This window comes from Aquarana catesbeiana, linkage group LG10 (genome assembly GCF_042186555.1).
Source record: "Aquarana catesbeiana isolate 2022-GZ linkage group LG10, ASM4218655v1, whole genome shotgun sequence".
Taxonomy (NCBI): domain Eukaryota; kingdom Metazoa; phylum Chordata; class Amphibia; order Anura; family Ranidae; genus Aquarana; species Aquarana catesbeiana.
In genome coordinates, this window is record NC_133333.1 from 174,414,605 (window position 1) to 174,427,213 (window position 12,609).

The 12,609-nt window shown below is 43.5% G+C and overlaps 1 protein-coding gene across 3 annotated transcripts in view; it reads right to left on the reverse strand.

Annotated features, from left to right (window-relative positions):
• Nucleotides 1-1,607, reverse strand: part of FAAP20 (FA core complex associated protein 20) — a 260,518-nt gene extending 258,911 nt beyond the window's left edge. For all 3 annotated transcript variants that reach the window (XM_073602987.1, XM_073602988.1, XM_073602986.1), the window contains exon 1: nucleotides 1,467-1,607. The gene's annotated coding sequence lies outside the window, so the exon portion shown is untranslated. The remainder of the gene's footprint in view (nucleotides 1-1,466) is intronic.
• Between the last annotated feature and the right edge of the window lie 11,002 nt (nucleotides 1,608-12,609).

Genomic DNA, 12,609 nt, shown 5'->3' on the forward strand with positions numbered 1-12,609 from the left:
GATTTGCGCAAAAGTTATAGCGTCTAAAAACTATGGCATATATGCAAGATTTTTTTTTATATATACTAGTAATGGCGGTGATCAGCGACTGATAACGGGACTGCGATACTGCAGCAAACAATCGGACACTGACACTTTTGACACTTATACAGTGATCAGTGCCATATGCACTGTCACTGTACTAATGACTGGATGGGAAGTGGTTAAACATCTAGGGCGATCAAAGGTTTAACTGTGTGCCTAACCTTTTACTAAGGGAAGTGATGGATTTTATTCCCTGCTTCTTAGGGACACAAAAAATCCATCACTTCCCCCGTTAGGCAGAGCTCCGTTCAGTGTCTCTGCCCAACTGGATGTCTGCCGGCACCCGCCGATCGGCTTCTGCTGTAAGTAATTACAGCAGAAGCAGACCACCGGCAGCACGCAACCACTAGGCAGGAGGGCCGCCCTGTAGCAGTATATCTGCTAGAGTGGTCCTTACAAGAAATGTATGGAATTATTTTTATCATATTTACCTAGGCGAATGCTGTACTTTGTCCCCTGCTGGCTCGAAGGCTGATAACCAAGCGATCAAACAAAGCCGATCGCTCTGTTCTCAGTGCTTACTGAGCAGAGAGCTGCTGCTGTCATTCACAGCTCTCTGCTCCCTCCTCGCTCGTTGGAGCGCTGGGCTGTGGAGGGGCTCAGGCTCTCAGCGGCTCATTGAGAGGCTGAGTCGGGTGTCAGTCCAGGCATGCGAATGGATCCCATCTATATGGTCGCGATATTTCCCCAGCCTGGACCAGCTCTGTGACGTCAGCCCGCTATCTGCTGAAAATGGGTCACAGAAGTGCAAAACGAACTGTGAGCCACAGGAGAAGTACAGCCAAACAAGCTTTTAAGTGGATAACAACGTACTAAACATTGTGGCTGCAAGTGCTTATAAGAAGCAAATAGCTTTGTGTCCTTTTTCACAGCCAGCGATCGATCTAAGTAAAAGTGATCATTTGAATGGACAGCCTGTCCTATGAGCATTTGTTGCAGCAGAGCGCAAAGACCAAATTTTGTCCCTGAGCCATGTGTGTTTTTACATGTAAAATGAGTGACACGGCAAACATGCACCCAAATCTGCGTCACACATTCTGCCGGAGTCACAGGCAGCACTGCTGCGATTCTGCCCACGGTTCCAAATCGCTTTGCGTGAACGGGGCCTAATTCTTGGTGGTCAGTGTGGATATGCCGGGGGTGTATAGGCTTTGCATACTTGGTAATAAAAGGTGTCCCTCATTATCACCTCAGAAAGTTGGAATGAATGCAGAACACCTAAACATTCCCTGCCTGCTGGGACCCGTAGTTCCCCCGGTGCCAGTGAAGGGTTGTATGGTGTGAGGACTGGGCGCTCCATGGTACACTGCGCTATATCCTACAAGTCTTGTTCTAACACACAGCCGGGTAATAAGACTCACAACACGCCGCAAAATGATTACCGCGAATAAAAGTCAGCTAGAAGGGAGACACAGTCACCGAATTCACACACCGACCACCACTGCGACCCGCCTGAGAGAAGGAGCGCGGGAAAACACGTGACGTCACCGCCCGTACACAGGAGGAAACGGAGAGGGGCGGGCTTGTCTGTGTTGAGGGGGGCGGGGATGAGAAGGTACATACAGCGGAGAGGGGCGGGCGGGGGTGAGAAGGATGATAGAAGGGAGTGGGCGGGCTCATACCTCTTACCTCATGAACTTGTAGAAAGTAGAATAGATGCAAAAAAAAAAAAAGTAGATGGGTAGAGATGACTGTAAATTTTGAGCCCGCATACACTTTACACAACCTACTCCATACAGGCATACCCCACTTTATGTACACTCACAAGTACAACTCCATTCGCACTTTGCATTATGGAATCGCAGGCATAATCTGCGATTACTGCGCAAAGCGCTGTTTGGGTGCCGTTATCCCTTGAAGGACCAGGCCTTTTTCTGACATTTATTGTTACCATGGAAAAATCAGTTTTTTTTTTTTTGCTAGAAAATTACTTAGAACCCCCAAACATTATATACTTTTTTTTTTTTTAGCAGAGACCCTAGTAAATAAAATGGCAATCATTGCAATATTTTATGTCACGCTGTATTTGCACAGCGGTTTTTCAAATTTTTTGGAAAAAAAAAACTTTAATGAATAAAAAAAAAAGGGTAGCGAGAGCCCAATATTTTTGTATAATGTGACAGATGATGTTATGCAGAGTAAATAGATACCTAACATGTCATGCTTTAAAATTGCGCACGCTCGTGGAATGGCAACAAATTACTATACTTAAAAATCTCCGTAGATGACACTTTCAATTTTTTTACAGGTTACTTGTTTAGAGTAACAAAAGCGTTGCATTGGGGCCCTTTCACACTGGGGTGGTTTGCAGGCGCTATTGCGCTAATAATAGCGCCTGCAAAATGACCCGAAAGTGCCGCTGCTTTGTCTCCAGTGTGAAAGCCCCGAGGGCTTTCACACTGGAGCGGTGCGCTAGCAGGACGGGAAAAAAAGTCCTGCTAGCAGCATCTTTGGAGCGGTGAAGGAGCGGAGTATATATCGCTCCTTCACCGCTCCTGCCCATTGAAATCAATGGGACAGCGTGGCTATACCATTGGCAAAGTGCCTCTGCAGAGGTGCTTTGCGGTGGTTTTTAACCCTTTCTCGGCCGCTAGCGGGGGTAAAACCGCCCCGCTAGTGGCCGAATACCGACGGTAAATCGCTGCTTACAATAGCGGTTACTTTACCGCCAACGCCGCCCCCGCCCAAGTGTGAAAGGGCCCTTAGAATTATCGCTCTCGCTGTAACAATCGCAGTGATACCTCACATGTGTGGTTTGTTTACATATGCTGCCGCAACTTACATATGCATTCGCTTCTGAGCACGGGCGCTTCAAAAAAAACTGTTTTTCTCATTCATTTTATTTTTTATTTTACACCGTCCCTTTAATTTTTTTTTAATCACCTCTAAGGATGAGCTCCAGCGTGTTCGCACAGTGCACATGCAGAGCCCGCCAGGAAGTCGGCACTGCACTGCGCTAATCACAGGCAGTAAAATATTGTCCCAATGCGCGGCTGCAGAGATCGGGAAATGTCTCACTGCCTGTGATTAGCGCAGCGCAGTGCTGACTTCCTGGCGGGCTTTGCACGTGGGGTGTGCGAACATGCTGGAGCTCATCCTTAATCACTTCTATTCCTATTAAAAGGAATGTAAACATCCCTTGTAATAGAGATAAACATGACAGGCCCTCTTTATTGAGAGATCTGGGGTCAAAAAACGAAAAAAAAAAAAAAATGTTGACTTTAAAAGTAAAATAAAATCCCTTCAAGCCAGAGTGGCAGAAGTGACGTTAGACATCGCTCCGGTCCTCCAAGGGCATAGGGCTCAGTGAGGGCCATCTTGCCCTCACTCAGCTTCCTGCTCAGGCATCACACGGATCAGATCGGCTCCGGGCTTACCGACGGCTCCGGTAAGCTCAGAGACGACCAGAAAAGTGATCTTGCAGCGAATCCAATGCTGGGACCAGTGGCGGTGAGTCCATTAAGGGTGCATAGGCGCCGCCGCCTCTCTCCAGCCACCCCCCTCTGGAATCTGGAGTGCGGTTTTGTGGTGTGAACCAGCCCTTAGGGCCCATTCACACCGCATGCAGTCCAGTGCTTTTTTGTCTGCATCACAAACACATGAAAAGTAGGTCATATGGTTTCCAATGGCATAGTTTGCACCAGTGCAGTCAGTTCCAGTGCGTTCAAGTTCCAGAAAAATAGAACATGTTGCATTTTTTCCATCTATGGCCAGCTATAGAGCCTAATCAATTACTCACATAAACCTAAAGGATCACTATAATAAACATATTAGGTCATATACACACAGGAGATGAGCTGACACTGTGTCTGAACCCACCTTAAAGGAGTTGTAAGGCAGAAAGTTTTTTATCTTAAAGCGGATCTTCACCCATCCAAAGTTTTTTTTTTTTAGGAGTTCATTCAGAAACTTTTCTAATCATGATAATTTACTCACATGTTCTGTGAAGTAAGTCCGATTGTGGGCGATTTCGTTACAAAGAATAACTTTTAAAAATCACAGACAGCAGTTCCCATCTTCGTTGTGGGCATTTGAAACCCACAAGCACGAAATTCCGGGATGCAGTGAATGCTGTCCTCCCAGCATTCACCGCTCGTTCCCGCGCATGCCCAGTGTCATCGCCGTCTGATTCTGGGTTGCCTCCGCCAAATCTCGTGAGACTTTTTGGTTGCCATCACAACGGGGCGGGAACTTCCGACGACGCCGCCCGTTGTGATGGCAACCAAAAAGTCTCACGAGATTTGGCGGAGGTTATCCGCAATGTCTCCTGGGATGAAAGACAATGAGATCCCAGGAGACATTGCGGGGAACGAAGAATATGAAGTCAATACCCGCAAAGTCCACGCCCACAGCCGCAGGGACAGAAAAAAAGAAAGACAGATAACGTAAGGTAGGTAAAAAAAAAAAAAAAAAAAAAAAAAGCTCCATATGGCACTCGGTGTTGCTTTTAGAAGCCACCGAGATGCTGATTTAAAAATGGGTGAAGATCCGCTTTAATGCATTCAATGCATTAAGATTAAAAACCTTCTGTGTGTAGCAGCCTCCCCAGCATCCCCTAATACTTACCTCAGCCCCATATCTGTCCAGTGATGTCCACGAGTCCCTCGGCCATCCAGTAATCTCCCTCGTGATTGGCTGAGACACAGCCGCGGCACCATTGGCTCCCGCGGCTGTCAAAGTCAGTTAGCCAATCAGGAGAGAGAGGGGGCGGGGCCTAATGATAGCTCCGTTTTTGTATGGATACACAGAGCTGCAACTCGACTTGAGCGCCCCCCATAGCAAGCTGCTTGCTGTGGGGGCACTCGACAGAAGGCAGGGGCAAGGTGCAGCAAAGAGGGACCCGAGAAGAAGAATATCCAGGCTGCCCTGTGCAAAACCACTGCACAAAGCAGGAAAGTATAACATGTTTATTTATTTATTTATTTTTTTTTAAAAACAGACTTTGCAACCACTTTAAAGTAGAACTATGGGCAAAACTTTTTTTTTTTTTTTAAGATCGAGCAAGGGAGGGTTATAACCTCTATGATTTTTTTCACCATCTACTCTACAGTATGTCCCATTGCAGAGATTTTCCCTCACTTCCTGTCTCATAGCCAAACAGGAATCGAAAGCAACTCCCTACAAATTAAGGGAATTCCTTGAGGACCCCCAGGTCACGAGTATTAGTTCTCCTATTGGAAGAATTCCCCTCCATTACTTTCTGGGGACAACCCAAAATATGGGATTTTCTTTTACTTTCACTCTCAATGATAATCGTAAACAGAACAAATGGAGAGGATGAGTCTCTCTAACAAGGGCACAGACAGCAATAAAAACCTGTCAGGTGTTATAATCCCTCCCCACTCAATCCAAAATAACAAAAAGTCTTTAATTATACTTTAAAGTAGAATTTCAATGTAAACCTAACTAGTCCTAAAACTGTCCCCTCCCCTCTCCTAACACTTATGCTTACTAACCTTTGTAAAAAAGATCTATATACTTACCTATTTTCAGGTCACTCCGATCCAGTCACATGATCTCCCTTATGTCAGCTGCAGGAGAGAGCTTGTGACAAGATCTGGTAAAGCCTGGAGCAGTGACGTCAGACATAGGCTTCAAAGGCCCATCCATTGTCAGCGCTCCCTCCTCTCCCCTGCAGCGGCCACTAACTGACAGTGGGAAGCCTGATCAAATGACTGGATAGGACTGGAGCAGTCTGAAAAAAGAGAAGTATAGCCACTTGACCTCTGGAAGATTTACCCCCCTTCATGACCAGGCCATTTTTTGCAATACAGCACTGGTTTATTTTAACTGACAAATGCGGGGTCATGCAAGGCTGTATCCAAATGAAATTTATATCATTTTTTTTCCACAAAAAGAGCTTTCTTTTGGTGGTATGTGAGCACCACTGTGTTTTTTATTTTTTTGCGCTATAAATGACAATTTTGGAAGAAAAAAAAATATTTTTTACTTTCTACTATAAAACATATCCACTAAAAAAAAAATCTAATTTCTTTATACATTCAGACCAATATGTATTCTACTACATAGTTTTGGTAAAGAAAAATCTTAATAAGCTTATATTGATTGGTTTGTGTTATTTTATTATACTAGTAATAGCAGCAATCAGCAACTTATAGCGGGACTGCAATATTGCAGCGGCAATCGAACACTAACTGACAGACATTTTTGAAACTTTGTGGGAACCAGTGACACTAATACAGTGATCAGTGCTAAAAATATGCACCATTAATGTACTAATGACACTGACTAGGAAGGGGTTAAACATCTAGGGCAAACAAAGGGTTAATGTGTGCCTATCTAGTGTTTATGTGTACTATGTGTGCTGCTATTGCTAAGGGATATTTTGTTTTTTTTCCCTGCTTTGTATATACGTGATTCTGCACAGAATAGCCACCCTGTAGCAGTAAATCTGTTATTCTGTTATGGTGCGGTCAGTAAGTGGATATACATCTTTTTTTTTCTTTCTTTTTTTTTTTTTTTTTTACGCAGTTTAGTCAGCATAGGTGTTAGGAGTGGGGAGAGGGCAGTTTTAAAATTAGTTAATATCATCCTTGAAATTATGGCATTTTATTTTTTACATTGTTCTAGTTTGGACCAATACAAATAACTGTCATAACTGTGGGATCCCAGTGGGAGCTGGATTAGGAGGAATTGTGCCCCATCATTGGTGTCTTTGGGAGGAACTGTGCCCCATTGTTGGTGTCATTGGAAGGAATTGTGCCCTTCATTGGTGTCGGTAAATGAAATAGCACCTCAAGGGCCAGATAAAAGCAAGCAAAGGGCTGCATCTAGCCCCTGGACCGGTTTGGAGACCACTGTTCTAGGAGGTTGTGCAGTAGTGGACTTCTATGGCCTAATGCTGTCACTGCAGATTCTCGTAATCGTTACATTCACGGCTGTGACCTTTCCATCTACCTCTTGGTGATCTTGGATCATATCCTCTATCTCAGCGGTCTACAGTAAGGATCTTTGTATTGGCAAAGTGGATTTAAAAAAGTGACATCTACAGACACAAATAAATGTTTTTTTCTATTGGGTAGTAATAACTTAGCTGACAGCACAATGTACATCGTAAACTCACATCAAACAATTTTTTTTGCTCCCCCCCAACAAATGTATCTACACGTTTTCTTACTGGCAGACATGCTTGTGTCTCAAAGAGCTATGGTCCACCATCTTGTTCACCTCCACCCACTTATATTTTCCCAGGAGTGACAAGGGACAGAAGTGTCTCTGTGGTATATCACTTACAATGAGCCCAACCCCATCACTGTAGGTCTGCACACATTACCTTGCCAGAGAGACTCAAAACTCTTTCATATAGTGTTACATAATGTACACCTAGTGCTACTTTAACAAGGGTTTAAATATGTTGTCCCTTAAAGTGTATGTAAAAGCAAAAACAAAGTTGTAATACATTGCACCTTACCAGTCCTTATATGTAATGGCTGCATTAGTGAGAGATGTGGGGGACCAGGGAGATCAACATTCCTGAAGTGTTGACTTCCATGTGGACTTTGAAGGCCAATTACTCAGGGTCAGAGCACTGTTTCCAGAAATACTAATTTCCCAGGGACAATACATTAGGATTGGAGAGGTATCTGGCAGCAGGATAGACAGGTTTTCCCTCTCTTCTTTTACGGGTATAGCTTTATTCAGCAGGTGTGGTAGCATGATGGTTGCTTCACTGGAGCTAATCTTTAACACATTAACCCCTTCCCGCCGAGCGTACGCAGATGTGCATACTCGGCTTTCGGGGGTTATACCGGGATGATGCCCGCAGCTGCAGGCATCATCCCAGTACTGTTTTTTAGAGCCGGCGATCGGCTTTCCTGGTATGACAACCGATGCGGCTAAAAGCAGCTCGGCTGTTATACCAGAGGAGCAGGAGGGGATGTCCCCCCTCCCGCCACCTCCTCCCGCTCTTACCAGGCCTCCCGTTCCATCAGGAGGCCCAATAACCAATCCGCCGCCTCCGGAGGCTAGTGACAGTCTGGAACGAAGCCGTGAGCGGCTTTGTTCCAGCCTCCTAATAGTAAACACGGGAGCGACGTTATAACGTCACTTCCCGTTTACTCGGCTGCCAATGGCGCCGGTTTAAAAAAAATATACAGTATTCAGAATCGCCAATCTGAATACTTTGAAGTGCAAAGGAGGGATCGGGGGTCTTTTAGACCCCTGATCTCTCCGTAAAGAGTACCTGTCACTACCTATTACTGTCACAAGGGATGTTTACATCCCTTGTGACAGCAATAAAAGTGATCAATTTTTTTTTTTTAAACACAATTTATTAATATAAAAATAAATAAAATAAATAAGAAAATTTTTTTTTTTTAAAGCGCAGCAAAGAAAACACATACGGAAGTCGCGCCCACATAAGTAAACGGTGTTCAAATCACACATGTGAGGTATCAACGCAATCGTCAGAGCGAGAGCAATAATTCTAGCACTAGACTAGACTGTAATTCTAACCTGGTAACCGTAAAAAAAATTAAAGCGTCGCCTATGGAGATTTTTAGGTATCGTAGTTTGTCGTCATTCCACGAGTGCGTGCAATTATAAAGCGTGACATGTTTGGTATCTATTTACTTGGCGTAACATCATCTTTCACATTATAGAAAAAAATTGGGGTAACTTTACTGTTTGTTTTTTTTTTAAATTCATGAAAGTGTCCCTTTTCCCAAAAAGTTGCATTTAAAACACCGCTGCATAAATACTGTGTGATATAAAATATTGCAACAATTGCCATTTTATTCTCAAGATTCTCTGCTAAAATAATTTATATAATGTTTGGGGGCTCTAAGTAATTTTCTAGCAAAAAATACGGATTTTAACTTGTAAACACCAAATTTCAAAAATAGGCTTAGTCATGAAAGGGTTAAATCAGGGGTGTCCAACCTGTGGCTCGACAGTTATGAATGCGGCCCAACACAAAATCGTAAACGTACTTAAAAAGTTTGATTTTTTTTTTTAAATCCTATGTAAAAATGTGTTTACACTCAGCAAACACATGAGGTTGAGGGAAAATTTGACTGTCTCTTTACCGGACTTTTGAGTTTTATCTTACAAAAGAAAAATTTCACTCTCTTCCCAATCACGCCTTATTCATGTCATTAGTTTTTGGTAGCACCTTCTTTATTTGTGAGCAACTATTTTCAAGTGCTTTATCAATAGGATATTGCCTCAATTGGGAGTTTTTTTCTGGGATAGGGGTGGGTACCATCATCCATATATCATAGAAATTGGTGCCTGGGGGTCACCTCAGTAGTGCCCCTGGAAAAGGGAGAAAAGTTTGGACTATCTCGGTACCTCAAAGACGTAGACAAGGATATATATAGTTTTATCTAAAATAAATGCAATAGTATATAGAATATAAAAAAAACACATTGACAAAATAGTTACAGTTGATAATTACAGCCTTTTATACTGCTTCAAACAATTATACAAAAAATGAAATGAAGGTGACCCTAAGTGTTGAAGTGGGGTGTCGAATATGATGCGTCTTGGCGATAGTCCTTAACTAGTTTTGCAGCAATTGCTGCTTGATAAATCATAAATTCATGTTTAAACCATTATTTATGACATTGATATATATTTCAAAACATGAAGGTTATTTTCTCTAATATCATATAAAATTGATGTGAGTTCTGAGAGGGATACATAGGCACTGCTTACCTAGAGAGGGGGGAGACTGTGGTAGTGTGGCAGCATTAACAGAGGCACCCGAAGGCAATTTCCAGCACCCCCCCCCCCCCCCACCCCACGCGGTGGACACGGGAAGCATCTAGGACCACTGAATTTTAAATTTATATAGTTTAAAGATAGTATGGTATATCTTCTGACAATCATCCATAAGGTGTATAGTGCAAGGAAACACAAGAGAAAAAAGAAAAGGTGGGAGGAGGGGGCGAAAGAGGGGAGGGGGAATTTGGGGCGGGTGAGGGAGGGAGGGAGGGGAATGGGGGTTTGAAAAAGGGAAGGTTGGGGGGGGGGAAGGGGGGAAGAAGGGGGAAAGGAGAGAAGAGGGAGGAAAGAGGGGAGGGTGGAAAGGGGGAGGGGAGAAAGTAAAAAAGGGGGGGGGGGATAGTGGGATCAGATAAAAAGGAAGAGTACAGATTAGACATTTAAAATTGAACGATAAATTTAGGTGAGATAGAACAATTTAAAAACTGCTATAGTAGACTACCGACCTATTGAGTCAAAATATTCAGTATGACTCCCAAAATGCAGGAGTAATGATGGTTACAGCTGGTTGTTATTTAGCAGTCTATTGCCAGGCAGTTGACTGGTGTTTATTTAAACGGAGATCTATTCAAGCGATGTGTCGCAGCAAGAAAAACTTCCCCTGATAGGTATATATAATTAAGGTAGTTAGAGGTCAGTAGAAAGAGGGGATATAGATTAAATTTCTTCTGCCATAATTGCATAGCAGTCAGTGACTATAGCCATGTGTCTGTCCCCGATGCCAGGCTTGGCATTCGGTATATGGTTAGCATGGGGTCGGCATATATATAAATATATTGCTGTTTAAATATTGCATGACTCACTGTGTTTCTCCTGCTTCCATGTATTCCCGAGGAGCGGCCGCCAAGCTAGGGGCCGTTCTCAGCGTCCTTATGTGCCTCCAATCCAGCTGACTTTCATCAGCCAGCATGACGTCGCTGGATTTGACTCTCCCCACCGCGCATGTGCAAAATTGCGCACGTACGGTGACCAGATAGTGGGCGCAGGTGGCGGCCATCGTCCTGGTGGGAATAGATTGTAGCTGTCTAAGGAGCATCAGCATTCCCTGGAGAGGCGCCTGCTGCTGGGGGAGCTAAACCTCAAGCTGTCTCACAGCACAATCAATCTAGGGGCATTGCAAAATACAGCAAACATAACAGTTTATAACTTTGCATAAGCATGGGGAAGGGGACAGCCTGGTTATGAAGGTTGACCATGGCTGTCCTACTAACCTTATTATAACAGATATATATGAATGCAGGAATATTGAGATATTAAACTACGCATGTTAGTTAAAATTGTAATAGTTATTCATTTCAATTCAATATTGGAATCAAAAGTAAAGAATTGAATCAGTGGGTCTCACCAGAACAAGCATGTTGGTCCCACACAATGGAGATAGGGACAGGTCCCGCTAAGCGATTATATAAAGATATTTCAAAGGTTGGTTAAAGAAATGCTTTGTATGTGTGACTTTCATTTAGACCGGGAGGTATATTGGCATTTAAACGTTCAATCCAAACAGCTTCTCGCTGTAGGATTATACGATCCCAGTCTCCTCCACAAACATCCTCAGGGATTGTTTCAAGCACCACAAATTTACCACTTCAGGCTTAAATCTGTGGTGCAGGCCTATATGTCATCCCACTGTGGTAAATTTACCATTAGTGGAATAGTGTAGGTGATCTCCTATTCTTTGGCAAAGCTCTCTTATTGTCTTCCCCACATAAAACGCATTGCAAGCACAGACCATCAAGTAGATGACTCTTCTTGTGCTGCAATAGGCATGAAAGGCAGGTGTAAATATTTCTCCATTAGGGAGTATAATTTTTGTGCCCTCCTGTATCCAAGGGCAACACGCTTGTCCACAACGGAAAAAGCTGCGAGGATTCCTTGGACCACGAGGTCCTTCCTGATAGTGGCTACTTGTTGATTTGACTTTCAATTAAGTTGCTTTACGAAATACCAGCTCTGGAGTTGGTCTAACTTATTTTTAAGGATGTGGTGATCAGTTAGCAAGTGCCAGTGGTCATACAGGAGATTTCTTAATTGATTATGATGAGCAGAAAATTTGGTTATTATTTTTACTATTTTTGGCTGTTTGCTGAGAGTAGGGCCATATAGGAGCGAGGATCTAGTGCGTACCAGGGTTTTATTATAGGCTTTTCTGAGATTAGTTCTAGTATAGCCTCTTAACAGTAGGTGTTCACGTAGGGCAGAGGCCTGAGTGTAGAAATCCTTGTCCTCTGTGCAGTTGCGACGTAATCCTAAGTATTGAGCATAAGGAATACTGCAAACCAGAGGATGAGGATGTGCACTGGAGGCATGGAATAATGGGTTTCCGGCCGTGGGTTTGCGATAAAGGTTTGATTTGGCCGTTCTGGCCTTTAATAATTCTCAAGTCTAAAAATGGGATGCTGCTGTGATCGTAGCTAAGGGTAAAGCGAAGATTGAAATGATTGTTGTTGAGTGATTCAACAAATTATATTAGGGTTCTTTCGGTTCCTGTCCAAATTATGAATAGATCATCAATAAATCGATGTCAGCAGAGGACCTGAACTAGAAAAGGTTTGAGTGTCTCATCAGCAAAGACTGTCCTCTCCCATCCTCCTAAGTTTTGGTAAGGATAAATTCCAGCAATTTCAAAATAAAGAGCTATAAAGGCCAGGTATTTTTGTCTTGCTCCATTAGGAAAGAGCCAACCATTCGGACGTCCTGCTTGTGGGGGATACTCGAGTACAGTGCCTCAATATAGATAGCCACGAGCAGGGCGTCCAGAGGGATCTGGACTCCCTCAAT